The sequence below is a fragment of the Neomonachus schauinslandi genome, chromosome 9, assembly GCF_002201575.2.
Source record: "Neomonachus schauinslandi chromosome 9, ASM220157v2, whole genome shotgun sequence".
Classification (NCBI taxonomy): domain Eukaryota; kingdom Metazoa; phylum Chordata; class Mammalia; order Carnivora; family Phocidae; genus Neomonachus; species Neomonachus schauinslandi.
Window position 1 is genome coordinate 87,994,773 of NC_058411.1, and position 21,917 is coordinate 88,016,689.

The following is a 21,917-nucleotide window of genomic DNA, read 5'->3' on the forward strand; positions in this document are numbered from 1 at the left end:
AAAATGTTAGTGTGTGTATTTGTCATCTAGGACTATGAAAAATAACTGCTTGTATAAATTTTCTATTGTTGCATGACAAACTAGCACAAACATAGAGACTTATTAGCACATGGTTCTGTAGGTCAGAGATAATGTGGGCAGGCTGGCCTGGGTTCTCTGCTCAGAGTCTCACAAGGCTGAAATCAAGGTTGTGACTAAACAAGGCTCTTATGTGGAGGTTCTGAGCAAGAATCTGCTTTCAACTCTTTCAGGCTCTTTGTAGAATTCAATTTCTTGTGGTTGTATGACTGAGGTCCCAGCCCACTTGCTAGCTGTCAGCTGAGGCTCTGCTCTGAGTTTCCAGAGGCTCCCATACTCCTTGTCTCGTGGCCCCTTCTATCCGTGAATCTGCAAGCGTTCAACAACTCCTTCTCATTCTTTGAATCTCTATGATGCACCCTTCTCTAATAAGCCAGAGAAAACCTGACTGATTTTTAAAGTGCTCATTTCGGCATTTTAAATCATCATGTCAGGGCCATTTCACAAGGTCAGCTGACTTGGGGCTTTAATTATATTTGAAAACTCCATTCACAACAGTACCTACTTTAGTGTTTGAATAACAAGAGAATGGGAATCTTGGCAGGAGAGCATCTTTAGAATTCTGTCTACCACAATACTCCCAAATTTACCGGCTGACAACAATAACCATTTATTTCTCACAAATCTGTAGGTTGGCAGTTGGGCTCAGTTAGGACAGCTCACCTCTGCTCCACATGGGGTGAGCTGGGCTTACTGGTATGTTTGCACTCAGTCAGTTAGTAGAGCTGCCTGTGAGGCCGGCTGGTCCTGGATGACCTCATACATCTTGGGCCTCAGGTAGGATGTCTGGGATGGCTGGACCTCTATTACTACATGGTCTTTCTCTGTTTCTCTCTCTCTCTACAGGCTCTCTCGTGTTCAGAGAGGCTAGCCTGGGCTTGTTTCAAGGTGTAGAGGTCCAAGAGAGGGAGAGTAGAAGCTTATCTAAGGGCTCTTGAAGCAGAGGGCTGGAAATCACACAAAATCATGTCTGCCCCTCGCTTTTGATCAAAGCAAGTCATCAGGCCAGTCCAGATTCAGGGAGTGGGAGAAACAGACTCCACTGCTTTATGGAAGGGGCAGTAAAAAAATGTATGGCCATATATAATATGTCATAGTGAGTAATCAATATTTATGATGATATGTTAATAAAAAGGTGTTCAATATGATTTTAGAGGTACAAAAAAGCACAAATAGATGGATCTGAGCTATTCTCAGCTATAGCCCCAAACATTTCAGGTTACTCTGAGAAAAGTCCAAGTGACTGACCAAAACTATGTTAAGGTGTGACGTGACCATCAGGGGCAAGCTACTCAGATGACAGAAACAAACAAAACAATCTGCTCCTACAAATCTAACCTTTCACATCTTAGAGTGACTACATCACACAACTTGATGTCCAGCACCTTGAAGGGCCACAGGAATCAAAGAATTCTCTTTCGCAGAGGGATGTTAAACATGAGAAGAAGAGCATTTCTCTCTCATCGTTTGAGGATTGTCTTGATTGCCATTAAGGATCTAGGAGTTCCTTGTAACATTATACTTTACTGAAATGATAAATAATTGCACATATTTAGTTTATACTAGTTTCACGAGGACACATTTTCTTCTAAAACTCTACAACACTCTTCAACCACATAAGACAAATAAAGTATATTTATTTCCATTAATAGAAAGGGGGTAACGTGTATTTATTTCCACTAATAGACAATAGATTTAAGGCAGCCACTTCTGCATTTAAACTAAAAAGTCCTTTGTTAACTGAAGTTTCCATTGTCACTCTTTGATATCAACAGTAACTTAGATGTTGCACCACAGCAATTAATCTTTTGCATAACCATCAGAAGGATCTTTCTAAATAGGCTTGGTCACTAAATTACTCCCTGCCTCCTTCAAAATCTTCAGTCATTCTCTAGAGCAAAAAGATTAAGTAATAAAGCCCAACCTCCTCAGTCTTATATACAAGGCCTTTGCCAAAATGGCCTCAAGGATGGGACCTTATTATGTCCCATCATTTCCCTAAATCATGCTTAGAAACCAGGATTGTTCATTCATTAATTTAGTTATTCATTCATTCAAACAAGTATGCACTGAGGACCTTTTATGAAGCATAGATAGTCTTCTAGTTCCTAGAGATTCAAAGATGAACAAAGTATTGTTTCTTTCCCCAGTCTGGGCAAGGCTCACTGGAGAGAAGAATAAAGATAATAAATAGCAATTAAAGTGGATACAGTGGGATAATTCTGATGGCTCTTCAACCTTGGTACCCTTTTGCAAACATTCATTCATTCAATGTACATTCAGTGAGCATTGTGAAAGCACCTAGAGAAACCCGTGGGAAGGCACTGAGTTTAAACCTTCCACTCTAACTCGGCTGCCAGGGTGAATGAAGAAACAAAAAAAAAAAAAAAAAAGAGAAGAAGAAGAAGAAGGAGGAGGAGGAGAAGGAGGAGAAGGGGAAGAAGAAGAAAGCATACAAAGGCAGGTGTAGGACAGTTTAGCCATCTTTCCTTAAGCACGCTGTCCTGTGAGAGGAAGAGCATCTAGTCTGTGTGGCTGTAAAGCATGTTAGAAAGTGCTGCCATTCTGTGACCCATGAGAAAGTCCCTGACTCCCCCAGTACCAGCTCACTTGTCCACAGAGGTGGGGCTGTGGAAATGGCAGTGGCGGACTGAGGACAAAGGACAAGCTCACATTCTCAAAGATCTATTGCCCATTTATTTCCCCATGTTTTCTGCTTCTGGTTCTTGGAGAATGGGGAGAGAAGCAGGAGAATTGGGTTAAAGAGACAAATAAATAGCCTTCATTATGGGGTCATTTCATTTCTTTTCCCTGTCATTTCCCATCCTGTCACGTGATGTCCAGTCCCAGACTAGGACTGAGTCGAGCTTGGGAAATGTAGAAACAGCGTGCTGTGTGACACTCCTCAGAGCCCCACAACATCTCATTCACCCAAAGCCTCCTCTCATAAAAAAGACCAACAATGGGATAAGAAAGATGAGAAAGTCCATGAAAGACGGAGAGAGAAGATATAGGTTGAAAGAGGAAAGGAGAAGGGCAAGGTTCATAGACATGTTGGTTCGTGGACAGATTCATAGAAATGATAAATCTAAATCTCCTTCTTGTGCCAGAGGCTCCAGTCAAACTCAACTTCCCAACCCAACCCAACACCTGTAGGGTTTTCCCACCACTGCTACATGTGTGAATCCTGTCTCTGCTTTAAGGTCCAGGACAAACACAGTCACCTCTTCTCTGGCCCTTCCTCTAATTTGTTGGCTGGAAGCAATGGAGCCCCAGAGATTCCTTGGTTCTTTCTATGAACTCCTTTGATTGCCCTTATTATAGTCTACATCACAATCAAATCTCACGTACGTGTCATTTCCCATTCTCGACTATAAGTCTGTTGGTGGTAAACTCCAGTAGCCAGCACACCTCTGTAATCCCCAACAACGCCTAACCTAATCTTGAACAAAATTAGACCCTCAAACATCTCAAGGCCACAAAACTGAAGGTTTTAACTCAGTCTGGCTGCCTGCTCCACACAGCTCTCTCTGCCTCCGAGTGCCTAAGCAACTCTGTTCTCTCCCGTGGGTCTAGAGTTGATACTCATGCCCGCTCTCACTAGACCCCAGATACTGCACTTCCCCTTCTCGTTTCCTTACACCCCATCCACAGTTTTGTAAATTCTTCCCCTGTGAAACTCTACTCAAATTATCCTAATATGAGTGTGTTGTGAATTTCTTGCTCGGACCCTAACTGACATCGTATTTTGTCAATGACAGTGATAACAGCTACTATTTGTGGGACGACTTTATATATATTTTTTCCTCTCTTTTGTCCTTATGATAAACTAAGAGCTGGGTACTTTCAACCTAATTTTACCCTCCAGAGACTCAATAAGGTTAAGTAATTGATCTAAAGTTACATAGTTTGTAAGGTCTTAATTTGAATGTTGCCTTCTCACAGGAGTCCTTAGTACTTGAAATAACCCCTTCCTCCTGAGCTCTACCTTTATTTTTTATCCCTTTTATAACACCATCAGATATTCTCTTATTTGTGGGTATATTATCTACTTATTTTATCCAATCATAATGTGCACCATGCAGAGGCAGGACTTCATTTCATTCAGGGCTTTACCTTCTGAAACATACTTGATATTCAGTAACCATGTGTTGAATGAATGAGAGACACTCTCTTCTTCAATGCTGTAAACCTCCCTTTACACTATGGGTAGCCTGGGATTATTTCCTTTCCGTTTGCATCAAGATCTCCAAACCCAGAGTTTAAATCATTAAACTCTACCCACATCAACTCTTTGGGCCCAAAATAGGGAGTCTGAAGTTGATTTTGATACTTTAAGAGAAAAAGAGTCAACCGAGAGAAAGCAAAAGGTGAGAGAGAAGTGGGAGCGGGGAGTAGGAGATGGGGTGGTGCACAAACACTTCAAAGATTGTTGATATTGCACCTTAAAGCAACAACAAAGTAAAGAGTCCCAATTTAATAAACAAATACCCCTTGTCGAAGTTCAAAACCAAACAATCCATTATCTTAAAAAAAAAAATCAATTGAGAATAGAGTATGTAGCACATGTTCTGTAAATACTATACAATCTATTCCCCTGCGGAAAAAAAATTCCCACATGCTCTACTAAATTTACTGCTTGTGACCATAGAATACACCTATGCAGATCCACATTTAAAATATTGTAAAATTTCGAATGAAAGTATTTCAAATCCATATGCTCCTTCTATACATACAAGTAGTCATCCCCACCCCCAGCCCCCACCGCAAATCAATTTTGGATTTAAAAAATTCTTGACAATTTTTGAATTTTATTCCATAAGCCAGTTTCTCTGCATAGAACTGGCCCTGCCTGCTGGCTGTCTACATGAACCTTTGTTCTGGGTTTTTTGTGCTTAGGAAGGACAGGATTAAGTAAAACTCTCATTTCTCCATCCTGTTATTAGAGGCCCTTCGTTGGGTTCTAACAGGATGCCTGGAGGCCAGCAGGGAGGAAGTCATGGCCAGCTATCGGGAAAGTCAGAGGCCTGTCCTGGCAGCTCTCCAAAATAAACCCACAAGAAGCCAGATCAAACCACTTGCAAATGCAAGATAGCTGACAAAGTAGGCCGGAAACCCCTGACCAAATAAGGAAGAAAGAGCAGAAATCCCTTGCTTCCAAGAAATCCCCGCCTCAAGTAATGAATATTCTACCCCCTTGTTAACAGCTGTCAGTGAAAGGCAGAAACACAAACCACAGCATCAGCTCTCTCTCCAGCTTGCCTGCTCCCACATCATGAGAGTGTGCTTTGGCTGTAACAAACCTGCTTGCCTGTATTGCTCATCCTCTGTGTTGTGTGTGTCCTTGAATTCTTTCTCATGATGAGACCAAGAACCTTCAGGGACACCTTTTAGACAGGCTAGGTCAAGGTCTCAGGGCCTGGGGTCTCCCCAGTCCACCGGGCAACACCGTGTTCCCTGCTCCCCACTGCAAATTTCCCATGGACATCATTGTAAGGACATTCCTGGGAGCTTCTCCAGAACTATAAACTGTAGTTCTCCAGGCTGTAAATCCTAAGCCAGGGAACCCAGGACAGTGCATGGCACATAAATGGAACTCAAAAACGATTCGGTTGGCTGCCTGGAGGAACTCAGGCCTTCCTCCAGAGGATAAATAACTTACTCCTAGTGTGTGTGTGTGTGTGTGTGTGTGTGTGTGTGTTTTCTTTCTGTACAAAAGAAGTTATTGCTCTATTAGAAGTCTCTGTTTTGATACTGTTAACTAGGTAGCTATCAGGACCTTTGCTCTTTAAAAACGTTCCTGAGTGAATTCCAAAGGAGGCTTAAAGCCCCTGGAATTGGCATGAACCAACATAGATGTCTGCAGAAAAACATCACAGCTTAGAATGAGAAGAATGCTGCACAGATGACAATGAGGGACAGAGACGGCCTGAGGGACTTCCTCTCTGGTTATTCCTAGCTGGGGCAAGGACCCCAGGCACTGCTGAGAGGAACCAATGGTTACAAGTAAAAATCACATTCATGTAAGCCGTGAGGTGATACCTCAGATAATTTATACAAAGCATTGGTTTTATTCTTGTCAGACAGGTCTTTTTGTATCTAAAATCATTGTAAATTCCATAGACAAACTGTGCACCAGAAATCCCTGCTATCACTGAGCTGTTACCTGGCTACCCACCATCAGTTTTGGAGAAGAAAATCCATACAGCATATGTCCCAGCGGTAGACTGTGGCGGCTGTCCATCTCCATGACTGTGAGGACCCAATCTGAGAAGAGCACAGCCAGCTGGGGCTAACTTGACTTTCAGTGAGACTCTGGGCTTAGCACATCTGCATCTGCAGCTCCTGGGCTCTGCTGGTTCTCCAGACGTGGTTGTGTGTACGTGGGGCAGCCGTACAAAATCCTTATAAAAATTGTGAATTGTCTGGGATTCACAGGTCCCTGGATCAATCTCACTTCTGGCCAAGAAAATTTACGTTTCTTTTTTTTTTTTTTTTTTTAAAGATTTTATTTATTTGACAGAGAGAGACACAGCAAGAGAGGGAACACAAGCAGGGGGAGTGGGAGAGGGAGAAGCAGGCTTCCTGCAGCGCAGGGAGCCCGATGTGGGGCTCGATCCCAGGACCCTGGGATCATGACCTGAGCCGAAGGCAGACGCTTAACGACTGAGCCACCCAGGCGCCCCGAAAATTTACGTTTCTTTAAGAAAATAAACAGAGTGGTATGTTTTGGGCTGTCCTCATATACATCCTTTCAAACAAATTCTGCCATCATCTTGAAATGAAAGAGTTTAACAGTTGCTGATGGAAATAAAAGTCACAAAATGGCAGAGGGAATGGGGCAGGGAGTGTTACCTAGAACATCTAACTCAAGGGGTTTTGTTGTTTTTCTTTTGTAACTATTTTGTTGTCCTGTCTTTGCTGTGTGAATTCCAACCCTCAATTTCCTAAGTAACAAGAGATTGTATCTACCAAGTTCTCATGTGTTTCAAGTGTAACTTTTATGAGTTTCTACGGCTAAAGCCAGTTGACCTGGGGTTGCTCCATGATCTCTGCCATTAATTAGCTTATATGCTGTACAAATTTGCCCTTCTCCATAAAATAAACTATCCTCAGTTTCTTCATCTGTTAAATGGGTATGATAATAGTGTATTTCCCTCTTAGGGAGTTCGTGGAGATTAAGTGAGTTTCTATATGTAAAGTGTTTAGGCAGCATTGGCATCAGGAAGTACTCTCTCTATATTAGCTATTGATATTTTAAGTTTTATTATTATTCTGTCTTCATTGAGGAGAGCTAAACCAAAGTTTCTCATTGTGAAGGGAAAAGGCAGGCCCAGTGATTGTGTGATTGTTCTTGTAGGCATGGGTTTAAGTAGCAGAGTTTTGCGGAGGGGCTTCAATTTTATGACATATGGATGATGGAGAAGTGAATGTCCTTGAAACTCTGCAAAAACTGTCACAAACATGAACCTCTACCCAGCGAGGTTACTTCTTTCTGGATAAACAAGTCAGGCCCCATCCAGTGCAATCACTCTAAGTGAAGTCCTTTTTTTTTTTTTTTTTTTTTTTTTTGTGATAGGAGTCTGAAATAAGCATCTCAATTAGATTCATTAAGACAGTTATTACTTGGTAATTGAATAGCAACAGATTGCAAAGGAACACTTATTGAGGTCTAATAAGTATGTAGGAGAGAAATCTTCTCCTTCTGTAATTCCATCAGCTATAAACCAGTGTAATTAGATTCTTACTAACACATTCAAATTGAAGGGAATGTTGAGGCATATAATTGGCACTTAGGAAGATACCTGTATTACGTTAGGGTGCTTTCCATTTACATACTTATTAAGTGTCAGTTTAGGTTGTTAAGTAATTGCAACTAGTGGACAGTGGTAGGTCAAGTGGTTAAGCAAGAATTAAATTCTTAAATATATTAATAAATTGGGTTAGATAATTTTCAAATATAAAATGCAAGTTTATTGTGCCCATAAATTTGCATCAAGACACAGAATATTTCAATGCAACTCATGGACAAATTCAGAACCCTGAATTATTTTCTCAAGTATAATAGATTCATTCATCCATTCACAATCACTTTTTGAACAACTCCTATTTGTTAAAAAAAAAAACCACATTACTTGTAATCAATTTGATAATGGAGATAAGATAGTTGTATAAAAAATCCATAATTTGTGACACAAGTATGCTGGGAAAGCAAAAAAAAGAAGACAAAAACAAATTCTTTTCATATTCTTTCTTTTTCATGGCACGCAATCCTCTTTAGGATTTCAATTTTCTACCAGTGATATTAGATATTTCTTTTCCCAAATCAATGTACAAATTTCAGAGGCAGACCCCTACCTACTCTTCATTATTTTTGATGCAAAATGATTACCAGATGCTACGTGCATAGCAAGTTAAATTAAGTAGTTATAAAACCACAGATAACTTTTTATAATGAAAATGAATTTAATTTTGGGGGAAGTTACATTTAATGCAGTTATATAAGTTAATGCAGTTATATATAATAAGCAACCAAAATTTGGGTAATCCAGTTTGTCTTTTGTTGAAACCAGTCACAAGAAAATATTTCTTTTTAAATACAGGAGACAAGTGTCCCAGAAAATCCATAGGGAAATACAGGAAAACAAAAACTATAATGACTGCACATATGTGGTTGTTGGGAATGGTTCAGACTGCATTTACAAGGCAGAAGTCTCACTTGATTGATAACTGCATTAAACGTAACTTCCCCTCCCCCAGCCACCCCTCCCCCCAAAAAAACCCCTGGGATTTGATATCTGTTTTTGATGTTTTTCTAATGAGTAAACCTTGCCAGAATGTGTACAGATGGCTAAAAGTTCTCATTGTTTGCAACATTTCCCCCTCTCCTCTTTTTTAATGGCCTACATATCCAGGAGAGGACAGAGGGGGAGAGGATACATCTTCTTTACTATTCTGGCAACATTTTGATTTTACTAGCAAAGCTCTGGGAATACCAGTACCTTATATTTCTAAATCCAACTCCTTATCAGGCAGACTAACCTCTCCCCTCTCCCTCTGTGTCAGAGACCCTTGCTGTCTCCCTCATCTTTCATGCTCACTATCACAAGCCTGCATCTGACACTACCCCTTTCTCCCTGTCTCTAAGCACTAGATATCACTAAGCCTTGTCACTTTTCCTTTGCAACATCTCTAAAGTTCCATCCTCGCTCTCCAAGTCTGTTAAACCTTTACCCATGTTTTATCCTGTGTGAAGACATAAAATGGGCTAATGTGACAACTGGAGGGATTTACCTTGAATGTAAGGGAGAATTTCTTGAACATGAAACATGGCAAGGCTCCTAAGAGAGTTTTGTAATGTTTAAGAATGACAGTCTTGCCTTGGACAGGAACCATTTTAAATTTTCTCAAATCCAAATTTACTCATCTGCTTATTTGTGGTCATTCTTCTCCCCTCTAGGCAGTTCTCACCCTATTCCTTCCTCCAGCTCTTATTTCTGCCTTCATTATTTCCCCTCCAACCAAATAAATGGATTTCTCTATTGTTGATACCTTAACATTTCTTTACAAATTCCCATGAACATCCCCCTAAAGAGTCAATTAAATGACCATTGCAGCAAAGCTCATATTTATTAAGCACTTACTATGAGCCAGACAATGTCACAAGCACTTTGCATATATTATCTTATTTAATACCATAGCAACCGTGTAAGGCCAGTGGATAGTATCATCTCCTTTTCCAAGTTGGGGAAACAAGGTTGAAGTTAAACAACTTGCCCAAATTCACGTGGCTATTAAATGGTAAAACCTGGATGTACACCTAGGAAGTTCTCTTCCTAACTACCACAGCCTAAAACAGTCACTTCATTACATTTCAGGTTTGTTTCCAATAGAGCAGGTGCTTGCTGGTTATCTGTCCAGTATTCATCCCCCTCTCATTTCTTAATATTACTCGGGTTCTCATAAAAAAAAAAGTCACTCACCCCCAAATCGCCCCAGTACTTGTGAGAAACTGACCCCACTCACAGCTCCAACAGTGGGCCCTTGTTGGTTGAAACTAATCAAGGCCTTCCATTTCCCTGGCCATGTCATTTACATAGGGGTGGGCATGTGACATAAATGTCTAAACCTTAAAAATCTTGCTGAGAAGGCTGGGGCAGAAGTGCTCTCCCTGTTGCTTAATGTAAAACAGCAGCATGATGCTCCGATTGCTGCAGACACTCATCCTATGACCACAGGAAGAACCAGTCCTAGGATAAATGTACCATCCAGGAGGCAGAGTAGAGGTATTGGAAGAAACTTGTTGAGCTGTGTTGAAGCCCAATCAGCCTGAAATCCCCTTTATTGCTTAAGTCAATTTGAATTGGGGTATTTTAAGGGTGAAATTGTGTCCCATTTGCCTGGAACAGTCCAAGTTTATACCCATTGTCGTGGAATAATTATTAGTGATGCCTTCTTTCACTCTTAAAGTACTGTAGTTTAGATAATAAATCACATGGCCACTCAAGTTTTTCTGTAACTTGAAATAACACGTTCTAACAAACCCTTTCAATTCTTTCTCAGTCAGACTTTCTTTTTTATGCTTTTCACAAATACCGTGCAACTGGATGTGAGAGGATCAGAAAATACTTAAAGATCCCCTGATAAATAGAGCATTGTAACTTTGACACATTGAATTCCTGAATCTTTCTTGCTTTTGGCCAGCTAAGAAAAGGTCTCTTCATGCACAAATCTAATGAAAAGGCCATTTGAAGATCTAAGATCCAGTAAGCTCCTGCCTCCTGTAAGCCACACCTAATCTCAGCTGATCACTGGTCACAAGCGTCACTGCCATGAATTTAGAAGCATCTCACCCACATTCACTTTGTCAGCAGGTGAAGATTAGTCTGTTTCTTGCTGTTCTATAAACAGTCAAATGTAGTCCTTAGAACAGAAAGAACTATGCATCACTGAACATCATATTGATGCTCCAGCATAGCATATCAATGCCAACACCCTGGGAACCAGATTGAAAAGGTGTTCTTGGCGTCTGACTCAGAGCTAGAGCAACATACTGAGTTAACTATGGATCCCAGCTAGGAACGCTAATTTTAGCAGGGGAAGAAAAAGAGGAATTGAGGAAAAAAATAGCTCTAATGGAAAATATTAATCACAAACTTTTGGATTTATATCCTGAAATGCAGCACAGTCTTTAGGAATTGGAACTTGGGGAAGAGAAATATAATGGTTACAAAGGAAAAATAAGGAAGGATTAAAGTACCATAATTATCCACGCACTTAGTGTCCTTGAATATCTCCTTCCACTCATATTCTATGAAAAAAACCTGAAAATATTTCCCTTTTCTCCTGCTTAATCTTCATCAACTAACCTTAAAAAAAAAAAAACTTTAAAATAGCTATTATTGCAACTTGTAAAATAAGTCTAACAGGATATCCTGGCTGGGCAGAGAATGAGTGAGTATTTTGAGTGAGTCTCTTTGAATATAGTAGTTGTACCTACAATGGCTGGGAGGAGTTAAGTTGACTCTTCTAATGAACCTGGTTGGTGTCGTGAGGACTGTACTTCTGGGGGTCCCAAAAGTTCTGCACCCAGTGGAAATGAGTCTGGTGAGGGGGGTCAGATAAGGAACAGGGCCCAGGGCTTGAGAGGGAATGGGAGTTCTGAGCACAGCTTAGAGGTGCCTGTAGAAATGGTCCTTATCCAAGGCTCCAGGACCTATATAACAGGGTAGCTGTATAACGGAGTAGTCCCCAACTTAGTGAATTAAAACAACCACCATTGTAGACAGGTCAGGGGTTGGCCGATTCCTCTGCATCAGATGGCATTACTGGCATCAGCCTGTGGTATTCAGCCGGTGACTGGGCTCATCTGGAGGGGCCAGAGGCTTCCCTCACATGCTTGGGGCCTTGGCAGGATGGCTGGAAGGCTGGACTCAGCAGGGCCCACCTCCTCTCGCCCCGTTTTTCCAGCAGAAGGGTTGGATTTAGATGATGGTGTGGTGCTCCAAAAGGTCAGGGCAGAAGCTTAAAGACCAGGCACAGATCCAGTGTAGATTCACCTCCCCTGTACTCTCAGCCATACACAGGCCAGCCAGATTCACAGGGAGGCAACTAGACCTGCTTGCCATTGAATGTACATTGGAGAGTTTACCCACATCTCCAATCTACCACATCCAGCTACTCACTACCAGTGTGTGTGTGTGTGTGTGTGTGTGTGTGTGTGTGTGTGTATGGACAATAGAAGAACAGATCTCCAAATACTTGAGGGCTACTCATGTAATGTTATGCTGGGAACTTTACTCTTTTTCAAAGCTAGAAATGAAGTCATTTTCTCCCCTTTTCTCTGAAAATGTTGCCCTCTGGACATCTGGTACACCACTTCAGACCTCGGCTAGGTGCAGGCAGCACTCACGACTGCAGCAGTACGTCACATTCCCACCTCAGACCTGGATCTCTGAGGAGCTAGCTGCTCACGTGTGGGCTGCTGATCTGGTAGGGAAGAGGAAGAGGAAGGAGCTGCACCACTAATTCCAGCGGTATTTTGAGACTCAAGCTCAATTTCTGCAGGAAATCCTGTCTTCCACCCTCCACATTCCTGGCCCCACCCTCCCCTTCAGATAAGGATCTCTGGCCTCCAGGTGCCAGGTAGCGTTCCAGTTTCCTTGACGTGGAGAACAGTTCATTTTCGATTTCTGCAGGATTCAAGCAACAGCAACAGAGACAAGAGTTGCGTTCTAGAATCAGAATGGTCCCTCCCTAGAAACATCAGGGAAGGACTGCAGAGTCTCCATGAGACAGAGTACAAGTTTAGAAAGCAGTAGAGATGGATCATAAAGACCAGTTACCCTGGAAATGGGGTGGGGTGGGGTAATACAGTTAAATACAATGGCTTGCAGCCATTGAGATATAGATAGTCAAACAGCTTGTGCTCTTTGGCTGGTGAAGCCTGGGATGGGCATGTTACATAGACGGGATCTTCTTTATTTTTTTTTTTCCTTGTTTAATTTTTTTTTCTTTTCTTTTCTTTCTTTAATTTTCTTTTCTTTTCTTCTTTCTTTCTTTCTTCTTTCTTTCTTTCTCTTTTTTTTAGTGAACAGAGTTAAAATAAAACATCAGCTAGCTACTGACACCTGAGTTAGCAAAAGGAAAAGTGAAAACAATGAGTGTTGCAAAGTTATTTCCTTTCTTCCTCCTTTACCTTCCTTCTCCATGTGGACAGTTTTGTGTTTCAGTCCCAGTCGGAGGGGCAGGAGGTCCTCCTGAGCTCCGGTTACAGGCTTTTGAAGACATCCCTGGGGCATCCACAAAGTGCTCCTGCTTCAGGCTGGAAACGAGTAGAGAACCCCAAGATCCTTTCTTCCCCTGGGTCATAAGTGCATAAATTAAACCTGAAACTTGAAAACAGATGGAAATTCTTAATGGAAGCATCATTTGTAATCATGTCCTGCTTATTCCCTCTTCTAGTTTATTTTTCAGAGATAGGAGTACTGCATTTCACTATAAATAGTACTTTCATGAAGGGGAGAAATAAGGAAAGAGGAGCTATTTGATGATCAAATCTTCCATCTCCTTCTCTTCCTTCTCTTCCAGGTTTTTATGTTGAAACTGTAAGCATACAACCAACTTGGAAGAATGTTACTATGAGCAACTGTATATCCAGCATTGATTTTATTGATTTTATTTTATAATAAAACATTGACTTTATTTTTTTAATTTTTTTTTTTTTTTAAGAGAGTGAGCTTAGGGGTGGAGGGGAAGAGGGAGAGGGACAGAGAGAGAGAATCTTAAGCAGGCTCCACGCCCAGCACAGAGCCTGACACAGGGCTCAATCTCACGACTCCAAGATCACTACCCAAGTCAAAATCAAGAGTTGGACTCTTAACTGAATGCGCCACCCAGGCGCCCCTCCGTTGACATTTTTAATATACTTGCTTTATCACATATCTACCATCGGTTGAGATGATCTTAGTTTAAACTTCAATTTGAACTGTAGTGTAGCTCAGTTTCCATTAATGAGGTGAAATTTTAATAACAGTTGTTGTGAATTCCAATGGACTTGAGACAACGCTGTGCTTAATATTTTCTTTTCTTTCCTTCCTCCTTTGTAAGACAACTTTCTCTTAAAGGTAAAGAAAAAAACCTTGTAATATTTAGATGTATTATTTAAGAACAACAACTATAGCACCGAGAAGAGAATAAGTTTGTTTAGATTAAAAATGACCTTATTGATCAAATGTTCCCATGTGAGAGAGGACATATTGGGAAATTGCCGATGTATGTATATCTGTATACATATATACATGTAGAGAAGGAGAGAAAAATATTAATAACCGATTTAATCACCCCTTGTATGAAACTAAATCTCTCAGATAACATGATGAAAAGTTAGTTCATCTTTTGAAAAGAAAATAAAAACTGAGGAAAAGACCATGAGTCATTGTGTAGGTTGAACATACAAAATATCCCCGAATCATTAAAGAACTTTCCTCAGCTTCATTGAGATATAATTGACATATAACCACTGTATACGTTTAAGGTGTACAATGTGATGATTTGATACAAGTATATTTTCTGAAATAACTACCACAATCAGGTTAATGAACACATCCATCACCCCACATAATTACTATTTTTTTCTGTATGAGAACATTTAAGATCTACTCTCTAAGCAACATTCGAATATACAATACACTATTGTTAACTATGGTCACCATGCTGTACCTTAGATCCTCAGAACTTATTCACTTTGTAACTGGAAGTTAGTACCCTTTGACAGACATCTTCTCTTTTTCCCTAACTCCCGGCTCTTGGCAACAATTCTACTCTCTGTTCCTATGAGTTTGGTGTTTTTAGATTACTTATCAGTAATATCATAACAGTTTTTGCCTTTTTCTGTCTGACTTATTTCACTTATCATAATGCCCCCATGGTCCATCCATGTTGTCACAAATGTCAGGAGTTTCTTCTTTTTATGGCCAAATAATATATCATTGTCTATATAGACGCCATATCTTCTTTATACATTCATCTGTTAATGGACACAAGTTGTTTTCATGTCTCAGTTATTCTGAATAGTGCTGCAATGAACACAGAAGCATAGATATTTCTTCAAGATAGTGATTTCATTTCCTTTGGATACAGACCCAAGAGTGGAATTGCTGGATCATAAGGTAGTTCTATTTTTAATTTTTTGAGGAAACTCCAAACTATTTTCCATAGTGGCTGCACCAGTTTGCATTCCTACCAACAGTGCAGAAGTGTTCTTTTTTCTCCATGTTCTTATTAATACTTGCTATCTCTTGTCTTTTTTATAATAGCTATTCTTACAGGTGTGAGGTGATATCTCATTGTGGTTTTGATTTGCATTTCCCTGATGATTAATGATGTTGAGCATCTTTTCATGTACCTGTTGGTCATTTGTGTCTTTTGGAAAAGTATCTATTCAAGTCCTCTGCCTATTTTTAAATCAGATTATTTGGGGGGTTTTTTTGCCATCAAGTAGTATGAGTCTGTCATAAAGATAAAATGATAGGTGAAATAATAGGATACCTACCAGGTGTGTTTCTGTGGCTTATGGATGTCATATGAAGAGGGAGTGGCAAATTGAATGTGATTCCTTTGGGTGGCAAGAAATGTGGGAAAACATCATAGAACTGAAGAGAGTCTTAAAGCACAGCATGCAGGCAAGGTCTGAAAAAAGAAAGCAGAGAGCAGTCATGATTCATTCCCACCGCACCACATGGTACCCCAGCTCACTGGGGTAATGGCTGATGTTTCAAATATGGGTCCATTTATATGGATTTTTCCAACCTGCACAGTTAGTTTTGTCAACTCTTTTTGTTTATATCTGGTATAAAACTAAATGAATTAACATGGAAATGGAGATAGCATAGATGATATCTCCTGCCACCATTCTCTTTGATTTATGGAAGGCCCATTATATAAAAAATAAAACAGACAAGGTATTTACTCTCATGAATTTATATTCTGATGGTGATACACACAAAGGAACAATGGGGAAAAAAAACATTAACAGGATAATTCAAATAGTGATGGGCCTAGATGTTGGAGTATTATAAGTTGAGAAGAGACCTGGCTTCAGAGAGTGTGGTCAGGGGAAGGCCTCTCTGAGGACAAGACCCTTGAGTTTAGCCTTGAGTAGAGGAAGACAGCCATGCAATTTCCTGGGGGAAGAGAGTTTTGGTTGGAGGAAAGGGACAGTACGGAGGCCCACAGATGAGATGAGCTCCTGTGGCTGGAGTAGAGGAAGTGAGGAAGAAGGGGAGTCAGAGTTGAAGACAGAGGCCAAAGTCCACAAGGCCCTGTTTGGATCTTCTCTAAAAGTCATTTGAATGTTTTGCAATGAGGGGAGAGCAATGGTGACAATATGAGAAAAGTTTATGAAATGATCAGCCTGCTTCTGTGTGAAGTGCTTCTGTGTGAAGACCTGCCAGGGGACAGTTAGAGCCCAGAGATAATGGATTAATGTGGTGATAGACAAGCTTCCAGGGGATCCTGATGCTGCCAGTCTGAGGACCATATTTTGAGAAGCACTAACCCTTTCAGTGGTTCTCAAACTTGGCTGCACATCAGAATTACTTAGGGAATTTAAGAATCCCAATGCCCAACTCGTGCCCCATACCAATTATATCAGAATGTTTATGGGGTGGGACCAAGGCATGGGTGTTTTCTGAAACTCTCCAGGTGATTCAAATGCACAAACAAACTTGAGAATTTGTGGCTACAGGTACTGACAGGATGAGCCAATCAGCGACTGAGCTGTGGAGCCGGCAGGCAAGAGCATCTGTGGAATGCCAATGGCCTGTTGTTCTTAAAGTTATGTATGGGGTGGGGAGAGGACCTGTTTTCTGGGGATGGGGCTGTTTTTGGGTGAAGAGACCCACTCAAAATTTACAAGTGGAAAGTTCAATAAGAAAAGTCTCCATTAGGGCGCCTGGGTGGCTCCGTTGGTTAAGCATCCCACTATTGATTTCGGCTCAAGTTATGATCTCAGGGTCCTGAGATTTAGTTCTGCACAAGGCTTCCTGTTCAGCAGGGAGTCTGCTTGAGATCCTCTCTCTCCCTCTGCCTCTGCCCTCCTCCCACTCATGTACTCTCTCTCTCTCTCTTAAAATAAATAAATAAAATCTTAAAAAAGTCTCCATTCGGCCATGTTTTCTGTTTCCTATTCTATTTCAAAGAAGGCCGGTAGTCTGCTTATCTCTCCAGCCTCTGTGAGTCCCTTCTTTAACTCCTCTCCTGCTTTCAGAGCTGGAGCCTGTGATCTGGAAGAAACAGAATACAAATCAAGCCTACCTGCAGCTCATAGCTCATAAACTAAAAGTAAGCAAACTTGATTATGCTTATGCCATGCAGTACAGCATGACAACACTCTGAACTTGGTGGTATATTTAAATCATAAATGTATGTGGGCGCCTGGGTGGCTCAGTTGGTTAAGGGACTGCCTTCGGCTCAGGTCATGATCCTGGAGTCCCCGGATCAAGTCCCACATCGGGCTCCCTGCTCGGCAGGGAGTCTGCTTCTCCTTCTGACCCTCCCCGCTCTCATGTGCTCTCTCTCTCTCTCATTCTCTCTCTCAAATAAATAAATAAAATCTTAAAAAAAAATCATAAATGTATGCTATGCTTTTATCCCCCTTAGTCCTCCAAGCCTTCATTGCTACATGGCCCCCCTGCTTTTTCACTTGTGTATTCGAAGCTTATGGGTTCTTAATTTTTAATAAATGTGATATTGATTTGTTCTGCAAAATGCTCCAGCAGGTAAACTTTAATTGACTTTTCTTAAAGACCCAGGTTATAAAAAAGCCATCAGATCCCACAATTACACCCTTAAGTTTTTTTCTTCAAACTTCAGGAGACATGAAAAAGCGTTCTTACCTCCATGGCATCCTACAGAATGGCTCAGCCTCCTTAGGAACAGAAGCTTCGCTCGCTCCTAGAGATGTCCAATGGAATTCTGACCTCTCCCATCCCATCATTTCCAGAGTTAATTTTTCAACTCAGACACTTCAGTTTGGCTTGGGGCGTCTCAGCTCTGTGCACGTACACACATTGGAGAGGGGGGCAATTTTCTAGAGAATCTAGGGGTCAAGTGCCTCATGTTGATCAAGGAAAAAGGTGAGGTTTCAGAATATAAAGGGATTACTAGAGCCCTGTGGCCTGCCCACATGAGCAGGAATTTTCTATGCGATAAATTTGTAAAATCACATCCACGCTGTGTACCTTACTGAAATGTTTACTTGTTGACAGCACAGAAGTGAGGTGGAGGGAAGATGGCAGGGTTGTAGGATGGGAAGGATCATCTGAGCATTACATTCCAGAGTATGCAACTGTATCTTCTGGTCAGATAATTAAACATTAACCTATGACACTAAAATTTAAACACGTGGTTATTGAACTAATGCATGAGGCCATTGGGTTAAACAGAAAAGCCAATCTGTAGTTGCATTCTTGGTCCTGGGTCTATACCTTTGGGTTTTGAGGCATCGACTAAAGTGTTCATTTTTCAAAATATGGCAAAAATCAGGACTTAACACCACCAATAAGGCCTAAACATCTTATGAATAAGCATCTTCGGGAGGTCTCCTGTTCACACTGCGGTAATGTTCTAAGTGGCCCTCGAGCCATTCACAACCAAATGCTCTCTAGATATCCTGAATAGATTAGTGCCAGCATTTGGTGGTGGGGTAAACCTAATTGTCTAGTTACTGCTTCCTTAATTTGATTATAGTTTTCCCCCAGTTTGGCCTACCTGCTGTAATAGCGGTTATCATGTCAAAAGGAATTATTTCATACTGTGCAAAGATTCAGTCGGGGCAGCATATGGTGCTATGCAAATCAGCAAGGATGATGCAAATCAGCTCAGATGGAATCTAAATGAGATGACATAGGCTGATATCATCAAACCAGGGAACCCCAATCCAACAAATTGCGGAACGATTACTGTGTCCTGGGAGATGAAGCTAATACAATTATCTTTGTTTTCTCTAAACACATATATACACATGCACTTTTATGATTTTTTTTTGAGAAAATGATTGCAGTATGGGGGGAATCAAGCAATATAGAGTACAAAGAGCAAAGCAAAAAAACTACGTGAAGGCACCCCAGTAGAAATAACCCCTAATAGAGGTGTCAGGGAACTTTAGGGAACATCATTTCAGTGATCTATATACAGATAGAAGAAACAGGGCTGGAGAATGAAGGGCGGGGAAATCGGAGGGGGAGAAGAACCATGAGAGACTATGAACTCTGAGAAACAAACTGAGTGTTCTAGAGGGGAGGGGGGTGGGGGATGGGTTAGCCTGGTGATGGGTATTAAAGAGGGCACGTACTGAATGGAGCACTGGGTGTTACATGAAAACAGTGAATCATGGAACACTCCATCAAAAAGTAATGATGTAATGTATGGTGATTAACATAACATAACAACAACAAAAAAGAAACAGGGTTGGAAGTTACTAGACAAGCTATTTTTATTAAAATGTATTAAGTTTAACTTACCTAAATGTTAACAGGATAAAAGCCAATAAAATAAAACATACCGGTTTTCAGATAATTTTTTTTTTTTAATTTCTAAAAGATGCTTAAAATTTGAAAGGGAAGATTATGGATAGCATTTATAGCTTGAGAATTTTTTTTTGTTTTTTACAAAACTTCCTTTTTGACTTTCAACAGTGTTTATCGATTCTCTGGAATAAATGATAAGGAAATTAGCATCCTGCTCTTTCTCTCCATGTCATGATTATTATTATTTATGCTAATTAATTGGGCCCTAACTTTTGTGAGGTCTGAGGCAACAGTAAAATAAAAACTCACTTAACCTGTGCCTAAACATTTAAGTATTATAAATGCTAGCTCTTAAATGAAATTTTCTTTATCCTCCTACTTTGACAAATATACTTTCATAATGACAAAACTAAAAAACGTGTAAAACTATAGTTTCTGCACATGACTAAAAGTTAACGAATATCATAGAGAATTGAATATAATTATTTTTGCTCCAACTGATGTGTTTTGATGTTTAAATAAGTGATCAAGTACATACACAATTTATGAAGTATTAGGTATTTATTTTTTGTATTTTAGCCAAGTCACACATTGTTTTTATAATTGAGATTTTCACATAATTTGTATTCCACTGACAGTAGTGAGATAAAAAATTAACATAAAATGTAATTTTCATATAGTAAATGTAATTGTTTGGGTCAAAAGTGTAAATTAAGGTGAACATAAAAATAAAGCAATCAAAATTATTTTTCATATGGATTTTTCATGAGTGGTCAATGTAGCTTATCATTAAATGTTGTTATGGAGTAGTGTGAGTTCACTCATATTTTTCTCATACTTATGATTTGCTTGGGTGCCACAAGATTCTTTTTTAGAAATCATGTATCATGAGTTACTTTGATGTAGATCACTTCATCAGGTTTTCTGTTGTCAGCTGTTTTGTATAGCCTGACACACGGTAAATGCCATACAATAGTTTACCATTCCTCCTAACGTTTCAACAAAACTTTCTTTTATTAGATCTCTGAATATTTTCAGACTCCATTTGGTTTGTATCCCATGAGAGTCTGTAGAGGACAGCAGTTTAGAACTCTGACCCTGGAACCACACTGCAGGTGTCAAACATCAGCTCTGCTGCTGACTTTCTAAGTGAACTTGGCTAAGTTACTTAATCTCTTCGTGCCTTAATTTTCTCACCTCTTGTGTAAGTTGGCTTGGGCCGCTGTAACAAAATGACTGTGTGGCTTAAATGACAGACATTAACTTCTCACAGTTCTGGACTCTGCAAGTATGAGATCAGGGTGTCATCATGGCTGGATTCTGGTGAGTGTCTTCTGGCTTGCAGATGGCCATCTCCTCACCGTGTGCTCACATGGTCGAGAGTGAGAGAGCGAGACTGAGACAGAGACAGAGACAGAGAGCGAGCTCTCTGGGATTTCCTCTTGTAAGGGCACATCCTATTGGATCAGGGCCCTACCCTTATGACTTCATTTATTTTAACCTTAATTACCCCCTCAGAGACGTATCTCCAAATACAAACACTAGGGATTAGGGCTTCGATATATGAATTTGGGGAGAAGGGGACACAAACACTCAGTCCATAACACCCATGAAATGGACTTCTACTTTCATGTACATATGATTGCCTTTGTCTATCTTCTGCCTTTCATAGTTTTCACCGTATTGCTCACTTTATTTTTCTTAAATGGTATCTTATGATTCTAAAATGATCACTCCCTCAGGTCTATTATCCATGTCCTGACAACATTTCCATCCAACTTCTTGCTCTTTGTATTTTCTTTATGTGGATATCTTCTTTGCGATGGTTTGATTTTCCTCTTCCATTTCTTTTCTATGCTCTGCCAGTTCACTTTTCAACTTTTTAGCTGTCTCACCATGAGCTATGTGACATTTCAGTTATTAGAGAATGGGCAGGCAAGAGAATCCAAATTTGGAGAAAAGTGCCACGCATACGCTGCAGAAGACTGGAGCAAGGTTCATGTAAGGTCTGTACCAGTTTGCAGGATGTACAAGCAGATTCCTAACAGGGTCTAAGAATATCCAAATTTGGGGTTGCCTTCCTCATGTCTCCCCAGAAGCAGAAGAGAAACTGGAGTCTTACGTGAGGCAGCACTCCCTCTTTCTCCCTTCAAACCAAATAAGGTGGACTATTCGGAAGCCACACTCTCATTCCTGGAGGCCATCGGCTGAACACGTATTGTGTTCCCCTTTAGAACTGGGGCCTGGGCACCACCCATCAAACTTGAGGCCAAACAAAGTTCCTCTTGACCCCCTATCTGGCCTGCACAT